Genomic DNA, 16,972 nt, shown 5'->3' with positions numbered 1-16,972 from the left:
TGGGATGAATGAGGTAATACATAGAAAGCACTTAGAACCTGGTACATAATAAATGCTATAGGATTGTTAGCTGCCATTGTTATTTTTCCCAGCATAGTAACGCTGCCTGTCCGTCTAGAAGTGAAAGAACAACATCAGGAGATGCTGAGCACAGGGAAGGCCTGAGGCCATGCAAGATTCCCTTGGCATTTCAGACCTCCAAACACTGAGAAAATAGCCATCCTGGCCTAACTCCAGACGCTTCTTTATCTCAGCTGCCAGTAAGTACAGATGTTGGCATACCGGCACCGGGGAGGAACAGGGTGGAGGGAGAGAGCTTACTCCACAGCACAGTAAAAAAGTCAACACTTACAGGCTGTTTGCTCATCTGCGGAAGGGGGCGGGGGGAACTTCCCTGGAAAAATATGCAGCTCTAGAAAATACCACTTTCCTAGAGGCACCCAGAATGATGAAGAAGGATCTCCGATAACTGGCTAACTAGGTCAAAGGACAAAGAAGTCAGGCTTCGGGGCAACTCCAGAAATGTGGGAGGGGGTTTGTCAGCAGTAGGTCCTCTTGCTTCTCACATTTAAAGTTTATTTATTTATTTTGAAGGGAGTGGCAGAGAGAGAGAGAGAGAGAGAGAGAGAGAATCCCAAGCAGGCACCATGCTGTCAGCACAGAGCCCAGTGCGGGCTCGATCTCACTAACCATGAGACCATGACCTAGGTGGAAGTCAAGAGTCCGACACTTAACCGACTGAGCCACCCAGGCTCCCCTCCTTCCTACATTTAAAAAGTATAGGGGCTCCTGGGTGGCTCAGTCGGTTAAACGTCCGACTTCGGCTCAGGTCACGATCTCACTGTCCGTGGGTTCGAGCCCCGCGTCGGGCTCTGTGCTGACTGCTCAGAGCCTGGAGCCTGTTTCAGATTCTGTGTCTCCCTCTCTCTCTGACCCTCCCCCGTTCATGCTCTGTCTCTGTCTCTGTCTCAAAAATAAATAAATATTAAAAAAAATATTAAAAAAAAAAAAGTATAGCCTGGGGTCTAAATTCACACAGCCAGACCTAAGGAGCAGAAAGGGCAAGAGACACACAACTAGCCATCAGAGAAATGCAAATTAAGACCATAATGAGACACGGTCCCCCATCTATCAGAAGAGCTAAAATAAAAATATGACCCTACCAAACACCGGCAAGGAGGTGGAGAAAGTGGATCTCTCCCACACTGCTGGTGGGAATGTTAAATGGTACAGTCACAGTTTGGCAGTTTCTTAAATAAATAAATAAATAAATAAATAAATAAATAAATACACTTACCATACAACTCAGCAATTGCACTGCTGGGCACTTATCCCAGAAAAACAAAAATTTATGTCTACACGAAAACCTACACAAAATTGTTCACAGCAGCTTTATTTGTAATAGTCAAAAACTGGGAACAACCAAAATGTCCTTCCAAAGGTCGATAGTGAAACTGGTACATCCATACCATGGAATACCAGTCAGAAAAAAAAAAAAAAAAAAAAAGAGCAAATTACTGATACATTCAACTACCTGGATGGGCCTGAAATGACTGAAAACAAGCCAGTCTCAAAAGTTTGCATACTGTCCATCTCTGTTTACAGAACATTCTCAGAATGACAAAATTATAGAGAGGAAACACAGAGGGGAGGGGGCCACGGCAGTGGGACAGTGAAAGGGTGGCATGAGGGAGATCTTTCTGGTGAGAGAACAGCCCATCTCTTGATCGTAATAGTGGCTCTGCTAATCCACCCATGCGAGAAAATGACACACATTGTCCCAATCTCACGTTCCTGGTTTTGATATCGTGCTATAATCATGTAAGATGAAGCCACTGGAATAAACTAAATGAAGGATGCACTGGACCTCTCTGTACTATCTTTGCAACTCCTAGTGAATCTACAATTGTTTCAAAACAAAACATTAAAAAAAAAAATAGAAGCGCACAGGCCATAAGCCCCGGCAACTGGGAGTCCAGCCCACATCCTTCTCCAAAATCCCAGTCGTCCAATCAAATTACTTACAATTTTGCATGCAGCATGACATTCAATACGGCCATGCCTTTGCATGTACAAACTTCCACCCAGACTGCCCTCCCTCCACCTAGCTAACTTTTAATTTCCTTTACAAACCAATTCACATACATTTACCTTCTAGAAGCTTCCCTGACTTCCTGTCCTAAGATTGCTCATCTTCCTTTGCACTTCCCTGTATGTACTCAACTGAATTGTAATTATTAGTTTACGTGTCATAGTCTCTCACGACATGCAAGCTTGGGAATTGGAAAATACATTTCCAAACATCTCCAATAAAGGATTTGTTTGTAGAGCAAAGGGCTCGATTCAATCGTAAGAAGACAAAGAAACAAATTCTATTTTTTTTAAGTGAACAAAAGATTCTGCACAGACATTGCACCAAAGGAAACGGGCAGATGGCAAATAAGCACACGGAAAGATGATCAGCAGCATTGATCTTTAAGGAAATGCGAATAAAATGATAAGATATCACCGCAAACCTAGCAGGATAGCTAAAATTAAAAAGGCTGCCCATACCAAGTGTTGGCAAGGAAATGGAGCACCTTGCCAAAGATAGTACAGAGAGGGTCCAGTGCCTCCTTCATTTAGTTTATTCCAGGTATTCTCAGGTAGTGCTGGGGGGGGGGGGGCAATGTAAGACGGCACTGCCACTCTAGGAAACAATTTGGCAGCTTCTTAAAAAGCTCAACATACACCCGCCATCTGGCCCAGCCATCGCACTCTTAGGTACTGATGCAAGAAAAAGAATCCATAGGTCCCCACAACACTTTTTCACAAATGCTTACAGGGGCTTTATTTTAATGGCCCCAAATTGGCAACAACCCAAATGTCTGTTAATAGATAAAAGGATAAACAGACAGTGGTATTTCCGTACAGCAGGACCCTATTCGGCAATAAAGGCATGAACCACTTCCGCACACGACGCGGACGAATGTCAAAATGATTAAGGAGGGCACTGACTGTGGTGAGCACCGGGTGGCGTATGGAGGTCAGCAATCACTATATTGTACACCTGAAACTAACATTACACTGTATGTGTACTAACTGGAGTTGAGATAAAAACTTAAATTAAAACTTAAAAGCGATCATGCTGAGTGTAAGAAGAACACGTGCTGTATGATGCTATGTACTTAAAGTTCTAGAAAACGCACGCGAATCTGCAGTGATAGAATGCAGATTAGGGGCTGAGTGGGGCTGGGAGGCAGGACAGAGAGAGGGGGAAGAGGGAAGGATAAGGTGAAGGAGGAAACTTTGAGTGCTAATGATTATGCTCATTAACTTGACTGTACAGAGAATTTCATGAGCGTAAACATGTGTCAAAACTCATCAAGTTGTGCCGTTTATTTTTTTTTATTTTTTTTTTATGTTTTATTTATTTTTGAGAGAGAGACAGAGCATGAACGGGGGAGGGTCAGAGAGAGGGAGACACAGAATCTGAAACAGGCTCCAGGCTCTGAGCTGTCAGCACAGAGCCCGATGCGGGGCTCGAACTCACAGACTGCGAGATCACGACCTGAGCCGAAGTCGGTTGCCCAACCGACTGAGCCACCCAGGTGCCCCCAAGTTGTGCAGTTTAAATAAGTGCAGGTTGTTGTTAGGATTCAATAGAGCTGCAGGGAGAAAATCACAGGTACCATTTAACAGGCATCTACTTTGTGGGAAGAGCAGGACATAAATAATTACTAATCTTCACTCGTTTTACAGATGAGGAAACTGAGTCAGAAAAGCCAGGTAGTCGTGCAGCTATGGTCAAGCGAGGTTTACACCCAGTTCAAATGGCCTCAAAGCTGGGGCACTTTTCTCCGTATGGTGAGTTGTTCCGACAGTGGGGGAGCTTCCAGCAAGAAGCCAGAAATGATACACCTCGGCCTCAACAAGACCTCTAGGAAGGTTGACAACAGAGGAGGATGAAGAGCTGGCATCACAGAGATGCCAGGGGATCTTTGACATCATTGAGAGGACACCCTCTGCCTTCTGGGTGGCCACTGCCACAAATTCCTCCACTAGCCAAACCCCGCCCATCACAGGTTTGGGGCCAGACAAGCCAAGGCAGGAAATGGGCTGTACCTGCCTCTGGGAACATTCTTCCCCGTGCAGCCAGAGTGGTTTGGTGTGAAAGACCCTGGCCAGACATTCAGCACAGACTCCAGCTCCACCTGTGTCACCGACAAGGCTCTTCCCCTTTCTGGGCCTCCGTTTCCTCAAATGGAAGATGTGAAGGCCCACCGACCAGCTTTCCAAGGACCTCTTTCAGCCCTGACTCGTGTTCTGAGCGCCCTGCTGAAGTGAGTTTTTCCTGCCTCTGGAACTGATCAGGTGCCACAAAGGAAAAGGATTCCTGATTATCTACAGAACTGTACACGCCACGCCTCCCTCAACCCCAGCCCCACAAAGACGCCTGTCCCACTCAGCAGTGCCTTCCCAGATCTCCCCCTCTGGCCACTCTGCCTCCTCCCCTCAGCGCTACCCTTCTGCAGGAATCTTCCCAAGACTCTGGCCCACCATTTGCTGCTTTGCTCCGTAGTTAGCAGGGGGAGCACCGAAGACTCAATTTTGGGGGGGTCTGGGAGCCCTGGGACACGCAGACCCTTGAGACAATTTCTCCCTTTAGAATTCTTGGAAATGGTGTATGGCTGTGGGCTAACAGACGTCGGGTACCATGTCGATGTAGGAGGGCTCCTCCCCCGGTCCCCTGCCATACCAGTGCGCTCAAGGCCCAGCCAGGATCTCCCGACCGAACGGGCCACAAGATGTGGCTAGGTACCCAATCGGCTTTCGGTAACTACCTATGAAACTGAAGTAAATCCCTCTTGCCAGAGGAATAATCACTTACCCAAACATGGAGGAAAACCGAGCACATCCACCTCAGTATGTTCGCCTGGCAAAAGCACATGGAGCCCAGAGGCTGAGAGGGCCTCTGCTTCCAAATGACTCAGAGACCTGGGGCCACCACATGAGTGAGGGGACGATGCTAAAGAATTCTATGGATGCTCCCAGCTCTGATGCTATCTTGCTGTAGAATGAAGAGTCCTTGGTATCTGAAACGAACAGTGTGGCCTTTTGTCAAGCCCCAAGCACGCAGCTGCAGCTGCTCACATAGCCTCAGAGATGGAATGATGTACCCCGAGGGAAGGGACCCTGCCTGTTGGAACCGCATCAGCATCATCCGGAAACGCCCTCTCCTGGAGGCGAGCACTTGCTGTGAAAAGCATCCGCTAGAGCTGTGGAGTCACAGCAGGCTGAGTTTACATCTCTGTTGCCTGTGGGCTGTGAAATCTTGGGCAAGTCTCTTTACCTCCACGAGAGACTCCATTTCCACATCTGCCTCGTGGAGATGGAAAAACCTATTATCCTGTCAGGCCACTGCAGAACTAAATGAGATTCCGCAGACGAGAGTACAAGCACAGTGCCTAGAGCCGTCACCGACCCTTTCCTGCCCTCCCTCGTACACACAGGTAAGTCCCCAGACTAGCATCTGCCCAGGTGGTTTCAGTGGAAAACCAAACCCCTGATGAGGAAGGGGACTTAACTGCAAGCACACCGGAGAAGCCCCACATGCACGAAGGCTATGACAGCAGACACACGGGAAGGGGTCTGAGAAAGGTGGAGGCAGGGGCGGCCCCTGAGACCATCCACCACGTCCCTTTAGCCATGGCACACAAGCGCTCAGTGATCAGGAGGCCTCCAGAGCCGTGCCCCATCCCACCAGCCTGGTTCCCCGCCTCCCCAGGAGGAGCACGTACCTTCCCATCGGCCACCCACCGCCAGTCACCAGCTGTGCGACCTGGCTTCTTAAAATGAGGGCTTCAGACCAAATGGCCTCTCCAGTCCTTCCCACCTTTCTAATTCTCTGAACTACGATTCTACAAAGTGAACTGGTGCCTAATTGATGCCCCACCTTCTCCCTATCCCCTTCCCCGGAATACATGGGGAGCGGGTGGGGAGGCAGGGAGCCCAAAGGTTCCAGGAAAGTAGAGGGAGAAGGGCAGAGGCTGGGGCTCCATTATGCTAATTTAATTAGCTCTAATCTGCCCACAGCAGGGCCTTGAAGAAAGAGGCTTTTGTTTCAATTTTTACATTTGGCAGGAAGTGCTCCTCCTCCTCCTCCTCCCCCCTCATACCCTCCTGTAGAATTTAAGAGTCAAAAGCTCTAATTTCAGTCCTGGCTCTCACATGTAGCCGTGCTGGGCCTTCCTTTTCACACTTCTTTGACCGACTCCTTGATTTTTCCAGGAAGGAAATATGCCCCAGATGTCCATGAGTAAATGGAGAGTTTTTATCTGCCCTTACAAAAGGGTGTCAGTAATTCACAGATTTCCCAAGAAGCGAGAGCCAAGGCGTGGGGAAAGGCCAGCAGACTTCTCTCCACTGAGAAACCAAAGGTTTACCAATCACCTAAGCCCCCTCCCACGGGCAGGGAGCCTCACGACCGCCTCATGGGATGATTAGAACAGAAATCTCATCCGTTCATCCATTCTGTTAATGCTCATTGAGCAGTACTCTCCGCAGGAGAGGAAGGACAAGGAAGATGCACAGGACAGTGACTTGCTTCATGCCTCCCAGCCTGTCGGTGGTAGAACGAGCAAGTAACCTGAATCTCCAAAACCAAAAAGCCCTGGTTTATAAAACTGGCTAACTTCGGCAGTGTAAACTTCCCCACCGTGGCCAATCTCTAGCTGTCAACAGTTTTTAACAAGCAGTTTGCAAAACTCCTGAATATTTAAAAATCGGCTCTCTGAGAGTGCCCAGACTAGCAGCAAATTCTCCGGGCTCCTAATTGAGGGTTCTTTCGGCCTCACCTCTCTACTTCCGTGCAGGGGGCGGCAACATGCCGTGGGGGCTGAAGGACTGAAGGAGTAACCTTAATGAAAATTATCTGAAGGACTGTCAGCAGGGGTAGGATTTCAGGCCTGTTTTATTCTCTTCCATGTCAGTATTTCTCCAGGTGTCCTATGAGCACATATTACCTTTACAATCAGAACATATCTAGGTAATTAGTCATTTTTTAGTGAGCTTAGCGGAATGCTTTGTATTAACCTCCTCACATCATTTTGGTCATTCTGTCTCCCTTGGGTGTGAGACAGAGAGAAAGAGAAAGTATCCTAAGAGCTCAAGCTCCCTTGCAGAACAGAGCAGGTGACCCCTAAGTTAAGCCATTCACGTGAATCCCGTGCAGTCTTACCTGGAGGATAAATTCATCCCCTCTGGAGTTCAAATTTCACCAGCAACTGAGAAAAACACAACTCCCCGTTAAGATTCCAAAAGCCCTGCTCGGAAAAATCAAAGCCTCTGCAGCCACCAAGTGACCCTGCCCTGCAACGGGCTGAGGTAGAAGCAGGTGGTTTATACTAGAAACAACTGCTCCTTCTCCCTTGAGCTTTAGAGGGAGAGGTTTCCAGCACCTCCAAAGAGGAGGCGTTCTGCCCTCTCTGTCCCCAAGCTGGGATTCAAGTGGTCTTACCTCACTGCTGGGACAGAGGCTGGGCACCAGGGCATGGGCACGCTCAAGGAGGCCAATTCATTTCAGCTGGGGCTCACTGCTTCTCTGTGGGCTGCTGGCCGCAGAGCTCTGCACAATCGGCTCTACCTCACCTACAGAGGAAACACACACACACACGCACACACGCACACACAGAAAAGTTGCCGACAAAGCACCAGAAGCGCATATGTTAACACATGCAGGAGGGCTAGCCCCCTTCCTCCTCCCACTCCTGGCCCTGGTCACTCGTGACACCTCAGAGCCCCTTCCAGAACTACAGCCCCACCTGAAACAGCCAGGCACCTTTCCAGGACCCAAACTGCCCATCTATTCACCCAGACCTACCCCTTCGGGGGCTGTGCAATTTCACTGAGCTCTAGATGAAGCAAAGCAAATTCTACCACAGCCACTTAATCCTGTGCTACTAGCTATTATTAGTAAGAAAAGCAAGAAAAAGAAAAGTACAGTTCTGGCCCCAAGTCTCGTGTTTAGATAAGGCTTATGGATACCTGATTTCAATCAACGAACACATCCAACTTGCTCACAGTCTCCCTTTGACCCACAGTATGTTGTTTGGAATGTTACGAATGTGAATTCAATTCCCGATTTATTTTGAGAGCATTTTTAACGGAAACTAAATTTTCAGTCCATATATTATTATAGCTGTCTGGGTGAACAGCATGTTTTTCAAGCAATTGTTTTTTTTCCCAGGATCAAAGAAATTTGTGTTTAATCTAGAGACTTCAGAAAATATAATTAAGTCAACAGAAGGAAAAAAATTACCTATTCCTCTCCACCCAAGATAACTACAGATAACACACTCTTCCTGGTTTTATTTGGTTATCCAGATCTTTCACAAAGCTGCAATAAAGCTAGGCATGACTTGGTTCTGTGTCATCAGCGTTCTCCCGCAGCCCCATTGTAACAGTGATATAACTTGCACCTATGTGGCTATAAATGTTACCCCACCCCCAAAGGCTGGCCATCTCCAATGTTTTTATGGTAATTACAAAGAGTGCTTAAAAGTAAATCTTTGGGGAAATCCAAGGTTATTTCCGTAAGGCCCGGTCAAAGAGTTTCCAAATGTCTCATCTTGGAATGCTGCCTCCAGGACTTCTGTGCCATATAAGCCGCTCTCAGCCATGGAGAAGGGTGCCCATTCCTCCCCTGCTCCTTCCCCAGGGCCGCCTGGCCCCTCCCTCACCCACAACCTGGCTCACCACGGGTAACACTGGCAGTGGAAATGAGAGTGGAGTGCCAGCCGTGTGGATTCTCACTTTTCATGTTCACATTCAGCTTAGCCCAAATAGAAGATAAGACCTACTGATTAAATGCACTCCCCTAATCAAGCCTGGGGAGGGGGTATCTGAGTGAGAATGGTAAGGAGCAAAAGGTGGGAAACCCCCTGAGGGACAGAGACGAGTGGTAACACACAAGCATGGTGTCCAGGGGGAAGAGACCCTGAGATGCCATGAGAAACAACAGTCATCCCCATGAGACTTCAGACACTGATAGGAAGTTTCATCATCAGATGAAAGTGAAGATGAAATGAGCCATTGAGGGGGTGGAAATGTCAAGGTCCCACAAAGGCTCAGGGCAGAGCAGAGCAAAGGACAAAGGCATCAGTTGACACGGAAAAATAAAAAGTCACTTGCAGCATATGGGCACTTCGCTGCTGTCTGTAATTAATGCTGACAAAACAGCAGGAGCCAAAGTCTCCGTGGGGAGACTGGGTCAGGCTGGGACGAGATCTCTACCTGCAAAACGCAGCTGAGCTGGTGGCCACCTGGGAGCCTGCTGGTAATGAGCCTTCCCCAGGGAACAAAAGCAAGGGGCTCCCAGGGCTGGTGGACTCTGGGGCTGCTGACTCACCTGCCCTCTTCCCAGGAGGGAGGCCCCCTCCCCATCTCTAGCTAGACTCTCTTACCCCGCCTTTTGCTCCAGGCCAAACCTTCACCGAGACAGGGATAGTTCACCCCACCATCTGTCCAAACAGACTTCCTGGATTTCTGCGGCCCTGTGACCTAGGCAAAGACCCTGAGAAGCCTAGTCTCGTGCCCCTTCCCAGCTGATCAGCACCCCCTGCCTCTCCACCCCATGCACCTGCACCCCAGTCACGGCAATCTGCCAACTGATGAGGGAATGTCGGGGCTCCACTAATGCTTCTTAAATCCTTTGTCAGATGGCTTGCAGACCTCCAGTACTGTTCAAATGCTCAAGTCATTCTGCCAGGTCTTCCTGCTACCCAACCCACACTCACACCTGGGCAGTCCCCGGATGGACACAGGGTAGAACTTTGACTCAAAAGCAACTCACCCATAAGGGTGCTGGACCAATCAGTACTTTCAAACTTGCAACGGTGACCAAAGACTACAGTCAGCTCACGGGGAATCGTAGGGCTAGAAGAAGTGAATGCCATGCACAAGACCAAGTGATGGGGCCGTGGGGCCCTGCAGAAGGAGAGGAAGCTGGCCCACAAAGAGAGGGCAGAGGCCCAGAGAGAGGCAGACAGGAAACTGTGCAGGTCCAGAGAGAGCGGACGCTTGGTGACGTTCAAGAGACTGCAAAGCTCATCTATACTTCCTACTTTTTCTTCCTATAAGCATTCCCCGAATCCCCTCCATAAACCCCTGAAGAGCTAGGTTTAGATAGGCTCTGGGGTCCCAGCTGACTCCGGCTCACTGAAGTCTTTCAGGGCCATGACTGAGAGCAGAGGGGCACTCCCAGCATCACCCAGTGCATGGCTTTGTAGTCGGGCTTTGGCCATCCATTGTGGCTACTCAAAGCCTTTTTTTTCCCCAGCTTCCTTCCCAAGTTTACGACTAGGTTTCTGATAGATGAGGCAACTAGATGGGCCAGTCTTAGACTGCAAGTACAACTTGTTCTTAGCAGAAACATGAGAAATAAACAATTACAACAGTAATAACAAGAGCTTTTTCTATTTGAAGTCTTTTCTATTAAGTGGCTCATACTAACTCCTATCACCCTACCAGTGTGATCCATTCAGCTGGCCACAGAGTCCCCATGTCCCTCGAGCCACCTGTATACGCCTGTGCTTCCTCACAGTGTTAATACATTGAATTCATGCCCCACTGTAATCTGTGTGTCTTCCGCTCCCTGCTCCCTGCTCAAATCCCACATGAATCACTGGCTTAATATCTGGATTTGGTTTCACTGCTTTTGTCCCTCGGCCTCACCAGCCAAAGTTTGCCTCCAAAACTTCCTCGTGCTAGAGGCCTCTTCTCTGCTCTATCGCTCCCTGCCCTCACTCCTGCCTGCGCTGTTCCCCGACCTTACAGCCCCTGGCACCTCCTCAGCCAAGGCCCTCGGTCAGCCCAGAAGCCTCAGAAGACGATTCTAAGGAAGAAAGCAGAGAAATGAGACGCTGCCTTGGCCTCACTGACTCCCTCATGCTGCATGCAGGTGTTTCCTTTCAGACGTACAACGTGTGGGCGCTGACCACAGACCATAAACCAGGATTTAGAGAGCCCACCAAGAACCAAAGAAGTTCATAAAATGAGCCAAGAACATACACCTTAAGAATTTCATGGCCCAGCATCCTCCAGGCAAGGATCGTTACTAATGGGCTTGGTTCTGAGTCAGAGAAGGGGTCAGCCTATCCCAGGGGTAGGCTGGGCCCAAGTCCATGGCTTAAATGCATGATCATCATAAGGCACACAGGAGCCCTGGAGTAAAAGATAACCCTGTGAACCCTCCATCCATTATTCCACATTATCTGGAAAGCGAGCGACCGAGCGACCGTTCCAATTGTTTGGATATGGAGCTAAATTAGCTAAGAGCTTTGATTGATCCACACACATAAAACTTTCCAGGATCTGGGTCTCGACCCATTTGCTGAGCTCTGCGGTCAGATCAGAAGACACAGCACCCAAAACGCAAGAAGAATTTCTGCTAAGATCAGAAGACTTCCTGGTATATTTGTGCCTTCTCCTTCCCTCCCGAGCTCTTGTTTCTTCTGGATGGTTCATCTGTGGGGCCCGGACCCGACATTACAGGGCTCCTGTACTAGACCAAGGGTTAACCACAATAGTCCTCTATTTTTTTTTTTACTTAAATGTTTTTAGCAACTACTACGTGCCAAGCACTTAATATACTAATTTATTCATTTATTCCTCACACAACCCTATGAGGCAAGGAGTGTTTTCTCCATTTTATTTTTTTTTTTAATGTTCTTATTTATTTTGGAGAGAGAGAAGGTGAGAGAGACAGAGGGTGAGTGGGGAAGGGGCAGAGAGAGAGGGAGACAGAGAAACCGAAGCAGGCTCCAGGCTCCGAGCTGTCAGCACAGAGCCCGACGCGGGGGCTTGAACCCGTGAGCCACGAGATCATGACCTGAACTGAAGTCGGATGCTCAACCGACTGAGTGCCCCAGATGCCCGTTTTCTCCATTTTCAGAGGAGGAAAAGGGCTGAAGGAACTAGGCCGGGCCCAAAGCTGGTAAGTGACCAAGACAGAATTCCACACGCCGGCCTGCCTCCCCAAGCTCTCTCATCAAAAGCCGAAATTAAACATGAGTTGAGCACTGAATACACGGGTTCTGGCAAGAAAATAAAATGCGTAAAGAATTCCTTTTCAAAGAATCAGAAAAAGGAAGGTCCTCTGCCACTGCCATGTGCAAAACACCCATTCATTCTTGTTGTTAACACGTCGACAGCAAACAATCCTTCAGTTCTGACTGTGCCTATTTGAGCTGCCGGTGTGGATATACATGGAGAGGCTTGAGCCTATTTTAATGTCAGAGCGATACCCATACATGATTTCAGGCCCTCCCCCAGGCCCCAGCCCCATAATCTTTGCCACCCAAACACTATGACTTTCAGCTCTTTTACCTAATTCTAGAGTGAGCTCAGTATATATCTAAATAGCATGCTTATATGGCATTTTCTGTCAATGCTAGATATTATTCATTACTTCCGACTACGAAAAATGAGAATTTAGCTTGCTTTTATCCCATGTACCTCATCTACTTCTTCTAATACAGTTATACCATTTTTTATTAAGTCGACACTAGAAGATACATTATCATGACCAGATAAATGACTGTTCACAGCCAGGCTCTGTGGTGTGTTATGATTCATTTCTTTCATGTATGTACTTTCCTCAGCTGTCATTTCTGGAGGCCATTATTGTCTGTTTATTTGTTTAATCTTCTGTGTACCTATCACTAATTCAGTCCTCAACTTTCCAACTTCTTTTTTTTTTTTTTTTTTTCTTGATGCCCTCCCTTCTGGAATCTTCTGTCCTCCTACTCCAACTTGAACCGGTTGCTCTCTGAGCTTAAAGGAAGACTCCATTTCTCCTGTCTTAAATACCCCCTAATCTTGAAGGAACACATCTAGAGGAGCTTCCTCAGAAAGGATGTATGGGAGGTAAAAGAATTGAGTTTTCTCACATCTGAAATGCCATTATTCCTCCCTCACGTTTGATTAATAATTTGCCTGACTATAAATGCTCAGTAGGATATAAATCCCTCTCAGAACCTTAAAGGTACAGCTCCATTCATTGCCTTCCAGCTTCTAGTGTTGCCGTAGAATCTATTTCTTATATGTATTCTTATTCTTATTTTTATTCTATTTCTTATTCTTATTTGTAAGATTTCTATTCTTATATGTAATTATTTTGGGATTTTTTTTTTTGCTTGTGTCTTCAAGCTTTGCTTCTGGTTTATGTGGGTTTTTTTTTTCCACAATGACGTGCTTTGATGCATGTCTTTTTTCATTCACAGCACTAGGCTCTCAAGCGAGTTTTTTCATCTAGAAGCCTATGTTCCTCAGTTCTCAGAGTTTTCCTTGTATTATTTCTTTGATAACTCTTTCTCTCTGTTGTCTCTATTCTTCTTTTGTATGTCCTCCTATTCAGATGTTGAACTTCTCCGAATGATCCTTTATTTTTCATTCCATAGCCCTTTTTAATTTTTTTTTTTTTTTTTTTTGGTTTCTAGCCCTTCTCCAAGATCTCTTCAACTTTGTATTCCAAATAGTCTACTGACTCGTTGATTTCTGTCATACTTTTAATTTCCAAGAGTTCTTTGTTAGTCTCTGAATATTCCTTTTGTTGCACACCTGTCTTTATGTTATCACTGTGCTATCTTCGCGGACACCAGTACTTAACGGTTTTGGTAAAATCTGCTTCTCTCCCTGCTCTGTCTCTATGTCTTGCGAGTTTCTTTTTATGTGGTCATTGTTCGTCTCTTTTGGTTTCTGTGATTTAGGTTTTGAGCTTTTCTCAACGTCTGGTGATCCTCAGTGGTCTTTTTAAATTTACAAGTGAGACACTAAAGGGACCGGAAGCTCCACTTACATAGACAGAAGTCTTACCACCAGAGGGCTGAGAGTAAGAACGCTAAATATCAATATCTATAGGCCTTTTCTCTTGGGCTTTTAAGTTTATGCAGAGAGGTCTCATGACCAAGGAAAAGGAGGTCTACTCCTAGCTTGCCAGCACTGTGAGAACCAGCAACAACAAAAATGTTGGGGAGGGGTGGTCTCACTCTTCAGTAGGTAGACTTTTATTCATTCCCTCTGTTTCAGGAAGGCATCTCACGCATGCCCGACTCGGCTTGGCCTGCTGTGCCTGATCTTAATTAGGTCTTAAAACTGAGCTTGTTCTTGGAAAGATCCTTAAAAGAAATTTTAGTTACCAGGGAAAGAAAGAAAAAAACAACAACAAACTTGTTTTCCACAGAGTTTCCAAGGCCAGACATTTAGGAAAGCATTAACTACGGTTCACAATCACTTATCAGGAATCTTTGGAGGCCAGATAAGTGTTGGAATTCGGAATGCTTCATATTTTGGAAAAGTGCTGCGTTCCCTAAACTATATACTGCGTAACACCCACAGCAAGGGCAGGGCAGCTCCTCATAATAATGCGGATTCATGTTTCTGCAGCAAAACAAATGGATGCTTATTCTAAGTAGGTTAAATAAAGATTTATAAATAGCTGCACATTAGTCCAGACAGGTTTCGCCACCAAATGGGTTAAAAATAAAACTTGGTTTTCCCAGACGTTTGGATTTGGAAATCGCAGATAAGAGACTGTATGTGCATTTCCTATGCGCCTCCCACACGTCCAGTCACACATGGGGCATTTTCACAGGGATTTTGTCAGGCTGTGGGGCTGCCCTCTTGCAAAGAGATATGAAAAAAATGAGGCAAGGTGGAATGTGGGGTGGGGGGAGGCCAGGTTCAACAGGGAGAGCGTCTAAGGGCACAGTCACTTAGAAAGCGTGAGTCCCAGTTCTGTGCTAGCAAGCTCTGTTACTTTGAAAATGTGACTTAACCGCTCTGAGCCTCAATTTCCTCATCTCTAAATTGTGGGTTATTCCAAAGAATTTTGAAGTGGTGTTGTGAAGATGAAGTTAAATTCACCTAACACCTATGTATTGTGCCCATTATTCCTGAGGCATTGCTCTGGGTCCTAGAAAAATACTTATGGACAAAAGAGACAAAGTCCCTGCCCTCGTAGAAACAACTTCCTAGTGAGAAGAGACACGGTAAAGAAATCAGGTGGCCATATGTGCCACTAAAGAACAGCAAGGCAGGATAAAGGGGAGGGAACCAGGGGGGAGGAGAGAGGAGGCTGGTACCAGATTCATTTATATACGGTGGTCAGAGTGGCCTTTCAAATAAGGTGACATCTAATTAGAAACCTGAAGGAAAAGAAGGGGAACTCAATGACAGTGTGTGAAGGAAGGGTGTTCCAACTGAGCAGAAGAGCAGTGCAAAGGCTCTGAGGAAAAAAGGGGCTTTCTGTTTAAGGGACATGAAGTAAGACAGAGTGGAGGGGCAGAAAAGTATAGGAGCTGAAGTCTGTGAGGACCTGAGGACCAGATCATGCAGAACCCTGTTGACCCTTCTAAGAACTCTGGCTCTGAGTGAAACGAGAAGCCCTTGTTGGTTTCTGAGCAGAAAAGGACATGATGCCTTTTAACATCATCACTCTAGTTGACGTTTGGAGGAGACCACAGGAGCAAAAATGTAAGAAGGAGGCCCAGTTGGGAAGCTCTTTGAATAATTAGAGATTGACGGGGCGCCTGGGTGGCTCAGTCGGTGGAGCGTCCGACTTCGGCTCAGGTCATGATCTCACAGTTTGTGGGTTCAAGCCCCGCGTCGGGCTCTGTGCTGCTGCTTGCTCAGAGCCTGGAGCCTGCTTCAGATTCTGTGTCTCCTTCTCTCTCGGCCCCTCCCCCGCTCACACTTTGTCTCACTGTTTCTCAAAAATAAATAAAATGTAAAAAAAAAAAAATTTTTTTTTTTAAATTAGAGATTGATCGGTCTTGGACGAGGGTGAATTTAGTGGATCAAGCAAGGAGTTGGTTTCTTGATTTACTTTGCAAGGGCAGCTGACGTGGTTTGCTGATAGCCTGGATCCAGCATGAGAAAATCAGAATCAAGAGTGACTCCACAGTTTGAAACCCTAGCAACTGGAAGATGAAGCTGTCACCCCCTGAAGTGGGGATGGCTGCGTTGGAGGGAAAAGTTCAGTCTTGAACTTGTCATCATTGAGATGTCTATTAGACATCCCAGGAAATGTGGTGAATAGGTGATTGAAGACAGGAGAACAGTGTTGGGGGGTCAAGGTCTGAGATGGAGCTACAAAGAGGGTCGTTGACATATGGATGGTAGGAGAGCGCCAGGGAGTAAGGAGACAGAGAAGAAGTCAAGTCCAAGGGGTGCTCCCTGACACGCTCCAAAGCGAACAAGTGAAGATGAGCCAACAAAAGAGACTGAGCAGAAGCCAGTGACAGAAGAGGAGAACCAAAGGGTGTGATGTTCCAGAAGCCCAGAGAAAGTACTTTTTTAAGGGAAATGGAATAACCAACCATACCAAATGCTGCTGATAAATCAAGGTAAGGGCTGAGACTTGACCACTGGAATGGACAATGTGGAGGTCACTGGTGAACCTGACAGGTGTGGTTTTTGTGGAGTGATGGAGGCAAAACATGGATTTGACTGGGCTTAAATCATGAGAGCAGAGGAACTACAGGGAGCAAGCGCAGATGATTCCTTCAAGGAACAAAAAACGAGACAGCAGCGGGAGGAGTAGATGCGGTTAAGGGAAGAAGCACGTGCGCAATATGCACGTGAGTGGGTTTCAGTGGGAGGAACAACAGCCAGGGATAGACAGATGGGGTGGACAGATGGGAACGGTCCAGCAGAAAGAGAGAAACATTGGGAAGAGAAGGGAATATTGCTGGAGTCATGTCCTTAATTAAGTAAAGGGAACAGGATGCAGCACACCAGTGGAGGGGTTGGTCTTATGTAGGAGCAGAAACAAGTCATTCTCCAAGGTAACGGACAGAAAGAAGAATTTGGTGGTGGGAAGGTGTGAAAGTTCTCTGATTGCCATTAGTTTCTCAGGTAAGTGGAAACCGAGGTTCTGACTAAGAGTAAGGATGGGAGAAGAGGTGTTAAAGGTTTGAAGACAGAGAAAAAG

The 16,972-nt window shown here is 47.0% G+C and overlaps 1 protein-coding gene across 4 annotated transcripts in view; it reads right to left on the bottom strand.

The window, feature by feature from the left end:
- The window catches only part of ST6GAL1 (ST6 beta-galactoside alpha-2,6-sialyltransferase 1), a 120,831-nt gene that overhangs the window by 84,791 nt on the left and 19,068 nt on the right, over positions 1 to 16,972 (bottom strand). For 2 of the 4 annotated variants that reach the window (XM_086674950.1, XM_086674952.1), the window contains exon 2: positions 7,499 to 7,629. The exons of the other annotated variants lie outside the window; for them this stretch is intronic. The gene's annotated coding sequence lies outside the window, so the exon portion shown is untranslated. The remainder of the gene's footprint in view (positions 1 to 7,498; positions 7,630 to 16,972) is intronic. 4 annotated transcript variants of the gene reach the window in all.

Source organism: Puma concolor, chromosome C2 (genome assembly GCF_028749965.1).
Source record: "Puma concolor isolate L17-30 chromosome C2, mPumCon1.1.hap2, whole genome shotgun sequence".
Classification (NCBI taxonomy): domain Eukaryota; kingdom Metazoa; phylum Chordata; class Mammalia; order Carnivora; family Felidae; genus Puma; species Puma concolor.
Note: the sequence above shows the minus strand (reverse complement) of the source record. Positions and strands in the feature narration are given on the sequence as shown.